This window comes from Pseudophryne corroboree, chromosome 3, assembly GCF_028390025.1.
Source record: "Pseudophryne corroboree isolate aPseCor3 chromosome 3, aPseCor3.hap2, whole genome shotgun sequence".
In the NCBI taxonomy this organism is placed as follows: domain Eukaryota; kingdom Metazoa; phylum Chordata; class Amphibia; order Anura; family Myobatrachidae; genus Pseudophryne; species Pseudophryne corroboree.
Genome location: NC_086446.1, coordinates 108,157,369 through 108,164,099, shown reverse-complemented (window position 1 = coordinate 108,164,099; position 6,731 = coordinate 108,157,369).

Here is a 6,731-nt window from a genome sequence, read left to right as displayed (position 1 = left end):
CTGGATATAGTATCACGAGTTGTACGGTGTGATTGGTGTGGCTGGTAAGAGTCTTACCCGGGATTTTAAATCCTTCCTTATTATGTCAGCTCGTCCGGGCACAGTGTCCTAACTGAGGCTTGGAGGAGGTTCATGGTGGGAGGAGCCAGTGCACACCAGGTAGTCATAAATCTTTCTAGAGTGCCCAGCCTCCTTCGGAGCCCGCTATTCCCCATGGTCCTTACGGAGTTCCCAGCATCCACTACGGACTACGAGAAATAGAATTACCTGTGAGTAAATTCTTATTTTCTTAGGCTACTGGACACCATTAGCTCCAGAGGGAACGGAACGCAGGTCTCACCCCACAGTTCGTCCCAGAGCCGCACTGCCGTCCTCCTTGCAGAGCCAGAAGCCGGGTGAGTATGTGAAGAAAGAAGACTTCAAAGGCGGCAGAAGACTTCAGATCTTCACTGAGGTAACACACAGCGGTAGTGTTGTGCGCCATTGCTCCCACACAGCACACACAAACGGCAGTCACTGTAAGGGTGCAGGGCGCAGGGGGGGGCGCCCTGGGCAGCAATATGGACCTCAAAAGTGGTGGCAATAAACTTATATACAGGCTGGGCACTGTATATAGGAGAGATCCCCCGCCATATTTTTAATTTTTTAGCGGGACCAAAGCCCGCCGCTGAGGGGGCGGAGCTTGTTCCTCAGCACTCACCAGCACCATTTTCTCCACAGCACACCACTGAGTGGAAGCTCCCTGGACTCTCTCCTGCTTACACAGTGAAAGAGGGTTTTAAAGAAGGGGGGGGCACATAATTTGGCGCAAATAGATAATTACAGCGCTACCTGGGTAAACATATAGTGTGTTTTTTCCTGGGTCATTAGCGCTGGGTGTGTGCTGGCATACTCTCTGTCTCTCCAAAGGGCCTTTGTGGGGGAACTGTCTTCAGATAAGAGGTTTCCCTGAGTGTGTGGTGTGTCGGTACGCGTGTGTCGGCATGTCTGAGGTAGAAGGCTTTCCTAGTGAGGAGGTGGAGCAAATGAATGTGGTGTCTCCGTTGGCAACGCCGACACCTAACTGGGTGGATATGTGGAATGTTTTAAGTGCTAATGTAAATTTATTGCACAAAAGGTTGGACAAAGCTGAGTCCAGGAATTATGCATAGAGTCAGGCCCTGCCTGCTCCTATGTCGCAGGGACCCTCGGGGTCTCAAAAGCGCCCACTATTCCAAATAGAAGACACTAATACCGACACGGATTCTGACTCCAGTGTCGACTACGATGATGCAAAGTTACAGCCAAAATTGGCTAAAAGTATTCAATATATGATTATTGCAATAAAGGATGTTTTGCATATCACAGATGAACCCCCTGTCCCTGACACGAGGGTACACATGTATAGGGAAAAGAAACCTGAGGTAACCTTTACCCCTTCTCATGAGCTGAACGAGTTATTTGAAAAGGCTTGGGAATCTCCAGACAAGAAACTGCAGATTCCCAAAAGGATTCTTATGGCGTATCCTTTCCCGACTAAAGACATGATATGGTGGGAATCCTCCCCGAGGGTAGACAAAGCGTTGACACTCTTATCCAAAAAGGTTGCACTGATATCCCAAGATACGGCTACCCTCGGGGATCCTGCTGATCGCAAGCAGGAGGCTACATTAAAGTCCATTTACACACTCTGGTACCTTACTCAGACCGGCGATAGCGTCGGCTTGGGTTTGTAGCGCTGTAGCAGCGTGGACAGATACCTTATCTGCGGAATTGGATACCCTGGATAAGGATACCATTTTATTAACCCTGGGTCATATTAAAGATGCTGCCTTATATATGAGGGATGCTCAAAGAGACATTGGCCTACTGGGTTCTAGAGTCAACACTATGTCGATTTCTGCTAGACGAGTCCTATGGACCCGGCAATGGACAGGTATGCCGACTCAAAGAGGCATATGAAGGTTTTACCTTACAGGGGTGAGGAATTGTTTGGGGAAGGTCTCTCGGACCTGGTCTCCACTGCTACGGCAGGTAAATCAAATTTTTTGCCTTATATTCCCTCACAGCCTAAGAAAGCGCCACATTATCAAATGCAGTCCTTTCGGTCACATAAAAACAAGAGAACACGAGGCTCGTCCTTTCTTGCCAGAGGTAAGGGCAGAGGGAAAAAGCTGCCATCCACAGCTAGTTCCCAGGAGCAGAAGTCCTCCCCGGCCTCTACAAAATCCACCACATGACGCTGGGGCTCCGCTGAGGGAGTCCGCCCCAGTGGGGGCACGTCTTCGACTTTTCAGCCACATCTGGGTTCACTCACAGGTGGATCCTTGGGCAATAGAGATTGTTTCCCAGGGTTACAAGCTGGAATTCGAAGAGGTGCCTCCTCGCCGGTTTTTCAAATCGGCCTTACCAGCTTCTCCCCCTGAAAGGGAGATAGTCTTAAATGCAATTCAAAAATTGTGTCTTCAACAGGTGGTGATCAAAGTTCCCCCGCTTCAACAAGGAAGGGGGCATTACTCAACCCTATTTGTAGTCCCCAAACCGGACGGTTCGGTCAGACCCATTTTAAATTTAAAATCCTTGAACCTATACTTGAAAAGGTTCAAGATGGAATCGCTCAGAGCGGTCATCGCCAGCCTAGAAGGTGGGGATTTTATGGTGTCCCTGGACATAAAGGATGCATACCTTCATGTTCCCATATATCCACCTCATCAGGCGTACCTGAGATTTGCGGTACAGGATTGTCATTACCAATTTCAGACGTTGCCGTTTGGGCTTTCCACGGCCCGAGGATTTTCACCAAGGTAATGGCGGAAATGATGGTACTCCTGCGCAAGCAGGGGGTCACAATTATCCCATACTTGAACGATCTCCTAATAAAAGCGAGATCACGAGAGCAGTTGTTGAACAGCATGTCACTTTCACTGGAGGTGTTACAGCAACACGGCTGGATTCTCAATATCCCGAAGTCACAATTAGTTCCTACGACCCGTTTGACCTTCTTAGGCATGATTCTGGATACGGACCAGAAAAGGGTTTATCGTCCGATAGAAAAGGCCCAGGAACTCATGACTCTGGTCAGGGACCTATTGAAGCCAAAACAGGTGTCTGTGCATCACTGCACTCGAGTCCTGGGAAAGATGGTGGCATCTTACGAGGCCATTCCTTTCGGCAGGTTCCATGCGAGGACCTTCCAATGGGACCTACTGGACAAGTGGTCTGGGTCACATCTACAGATTCATCAGTTGATCACCCTGTACCCCAGGGCCAGGGTATCTCTCCTGTGGTGGCTGCAGAGTGCTCACCTTCTGGAGGGTCGCAGATTCGGCATTCAGGACTGGGTTCTGGTGACGACGGACGCGAGCCTCCGAGGTTGGGGAGCAGTCACACAGGGAAGACACTTCCAAGGTCTTTGGTCAAGTCAAGAGACTTGTCTCCACATCAACGTCCTGGAACTAAGGGCCATATACAACGCCCTTCGTCAAGCGGAGACTTTGCTTTGCGACCTACCGGTTCTGATCCAGTCAGACAACATCACCGCAGTAGCTCATGTAAACCGCCAAGGCGGCACAAGGAGCAGAGTGGCTATGGCGGAAGCCACCAGGATTCTTCGCTGGGCGGAAAATCATGTAGGCGCACTGTCAGCAGTGTTCATTCCCGGAGTGGACAACTGGGAAGCAGACTTCCTCAGCAGACACGATCTACATCCAGGAGAGTGGGTACTTCATCAGGAAGTCTTCGCACAGATTGCAAGTCAGTGGGGCCTGCCCCAGATAGACATGATGGCGTCCCGCCTAAACAAAAAACTACAGACGTATTGCGCCAGGTCAAGAGACCCTCAGGCGGTGGCAGTGGACGCCCTAGTGACACCTTGGGTGTTCCAGTCGGTCTATGTGTTTCCTCCTCTTCCTCTCATCCCCAAGGTGTTGAGAATAATAAGAAAGAGAGGAGTACAGACAATTCTCATTGTTCCAGATTGGCCACGAAGGGCCTGGTATCCGGATCTGCAGGAAATGTTCACGGAAGATCTGTGGCCTCTTCCTCTAAGACAGGACCTGCTACAACAGGGGCCCTGTCTGTTCCAAGACTTACCGCGGCTGCGTTTGACGGCATGGCGGTTGAACGCCGGATCCTAGCGGAAAAGGGCATTCCGGATGAGGTCATTCCTACTCTGATAAAGGCTAGCTAAACATTATCACCGTATATGGCGAAAGTATGTTTCTTGGTGTGAGGCCAGGAATGCTTCTACGGAGGAATTCCATCTGGACCGTTTTCTTCACTTCCTACAAACTGTAGTGAATTTGGGCCTAAAATTAGGCTCCATTAAGGTTCAGATTTCGGCCCTATCCATTTTCTTTCAGAAAGAATTAGCTTCTCTCCCAGAAGTACAGACTTTTGTGAAGGGAGTTTTGCATATTCAGCCTCCTTTTGTACCTCCGGTGGCGCCTTGGGATCTTTAACGTGGTGTTGAGTTTCCTTAAGTCGCACTGGTTTGAACCACTTCAAAACAGTGGAATTAAAATATCTCACTTGGAAAGTGGTCATGTTGTTAGCCTTGGCTTCGGCTAGGCGAGTGTCGGAATTGGCAGCTTTGTCTCATAAAAGCCCCTATCTGGTTTTCCATATGGATAGAGCGGAATTGCGGACCCATCCTCAATTCTTGCCTAAGGTGGTTTCCTCTTTTCATATGAACCAACCTATTGTGGTGCCTGTGGCTACGCGAGACTTGGAGGATTCCGAGTCCCTTGATGTGGTCAGGGCTTTGAAAATTTACGTAGCCAGAACGGCTAGGGTCAGGAAAACAGAGGCGCTGTTTGTCCTGTATGCTGTCAACAAGGTTGGCGCTCCTGGTTCAAAGCAGACTATTGCTCGCTGGATCTGTAATACGATTCAGCAGGCTCATTCAACGGCTGGATTGCCGTTACCAAGATCGGTTAAGGCCCATTCCACTAGGAAGGTGGGCTCTTCTTGGGCGGCTGCCCGAGGGGTCTCGGCGTTGCAATTGTGCCGAGCTGCTACTTGGTCGGGTTCAAACACCTTTGCAAAGTTCTACAAGTTTGATACCCTGGCTGAGGAGGATCTCCTGTTTGCTCAGTCAGTGCTGCAGAGTCATCTGCACTCTCCCGCCCGTTTGGGAGCTTTGGTATAATCCCCATGGTCCTTACGGAGTCCCCAGCATCCTCTAGGACGTAAGAGAAAATAAGATTTTAAACCTAGAAAATAGGTTTAAAATCTTATCGGTAAATCTTTTTCTCCTAGTCCGTAGAGGATGCTGGGCGCCCATCCAAAGTGCGGACTACTTCTGCAAGACTTGTATATAGTTTTTGCTTACATAAGGGTTATGTTACAGTTTTCATCAGTCTCGGTCTGATGCTGTGTTGTTTAATACTGTTAACTGGTTCGTATATACCCTAGTTATACGGTGTGAATGGTGTGGGCTGGTATGAATCTTGCCCTTGGATTAACAAATCCTTTCCTCGTACTGTCCGTCTCCTCTGGGCACAGTTTCTCTAACTGAGGTTTGGAGGAGGGGCATAGAGGGAGGAGCCAGTGCACACCCATATCTAAAGTTCTTTCTTAGTGCCCATGTCTTCTGCGGAGCCCGTCTTTTGCCATGGTCCTTACGGAGTCCCCAGCATCCTCTACGGACTAGGAGAAAAAGATTGACCGGTAGGTTTAAAATCTTATTTTCCGTCTTAACTGGCTGACCCATTGCGCACTTTAATCACCCCAAATTGTCTTTGTATTGTATAAAATAGCTTCCCCCAGACATTTGCAACAGGCACTACTCCAAGAAATAGTTATGTGTTTTTTGTGTATTTTAAGTGGTTTTTGCCAAGCTCGAGGATTGTGGATTTTGGGGGTGATTCCGACTTGATCGTAGCTGTGCTAAATTTAGCACCGCTACGATCAGGAACACAGACATGCGGGGGGACGCCCAGCACAGGGCTAGCCCGCCTCGCATGTCAGTCCCTGCCCAGTCGCAGAAGTGCAAAAGCATCGCACAGCGGCGATGCTTTTGCACTTCAGGAGTAGCTCCTGGACAGCGCAGCTTTTGCGTGCTGGCCGGGAGCTACTCGTCGCTGCCCGGGTCGCAGCGGGTGTATGTGATGTCATGCAGCCGTTACGGTCTGGCCACTCCTGCGTTGACCGGACAGCGCACACAAAATGGGCAAACGCCGCCGTGCCGCCCAGCGACCGCCTCTGCCTGTCAAACAGGCAGAGGCGATCGCTAGGCAACGACAGCCGTCGGCTGTCAGCCATTCGCGCGCAGTTCACACCTGATCGTTGCGAAGAACTGCAGCGAGCCATCAGGTCAGAATGACCCCCTTTTATGTGGACCTGTGGAATATATGTATTAGTACAATGGTGAATGAGGGTTGTGTGGGGGTGTTTATATTTAAGTATTATATATGGTGTGGCTATCTTTTTTTTATTTTTAATAATTGTATTTTTACAGGTGCTAGGTGTCATGGATGTTTGGGCATACTGGTGCTTATGGTTCACCAAGTGCCAGCCAGCCCTGGCAGTTATTAAAGTGGTCATGACATAGAGGGGAGTGCATTTTTTTGCACAAACAAAACGTAGTAGTCTATCTACAAAGTCCAGGAGTGGAACATTCTTCAAATGAAGAGAAGTATTAGAACACGAGGACATGCACTGAAACTGGAGGGAGGTAGGTTCAGGGGAAATATGAGGAAAAATTACTTCACAGAAAGAGTAGTGGACAAGTGGAATAGAATCCCATCAGA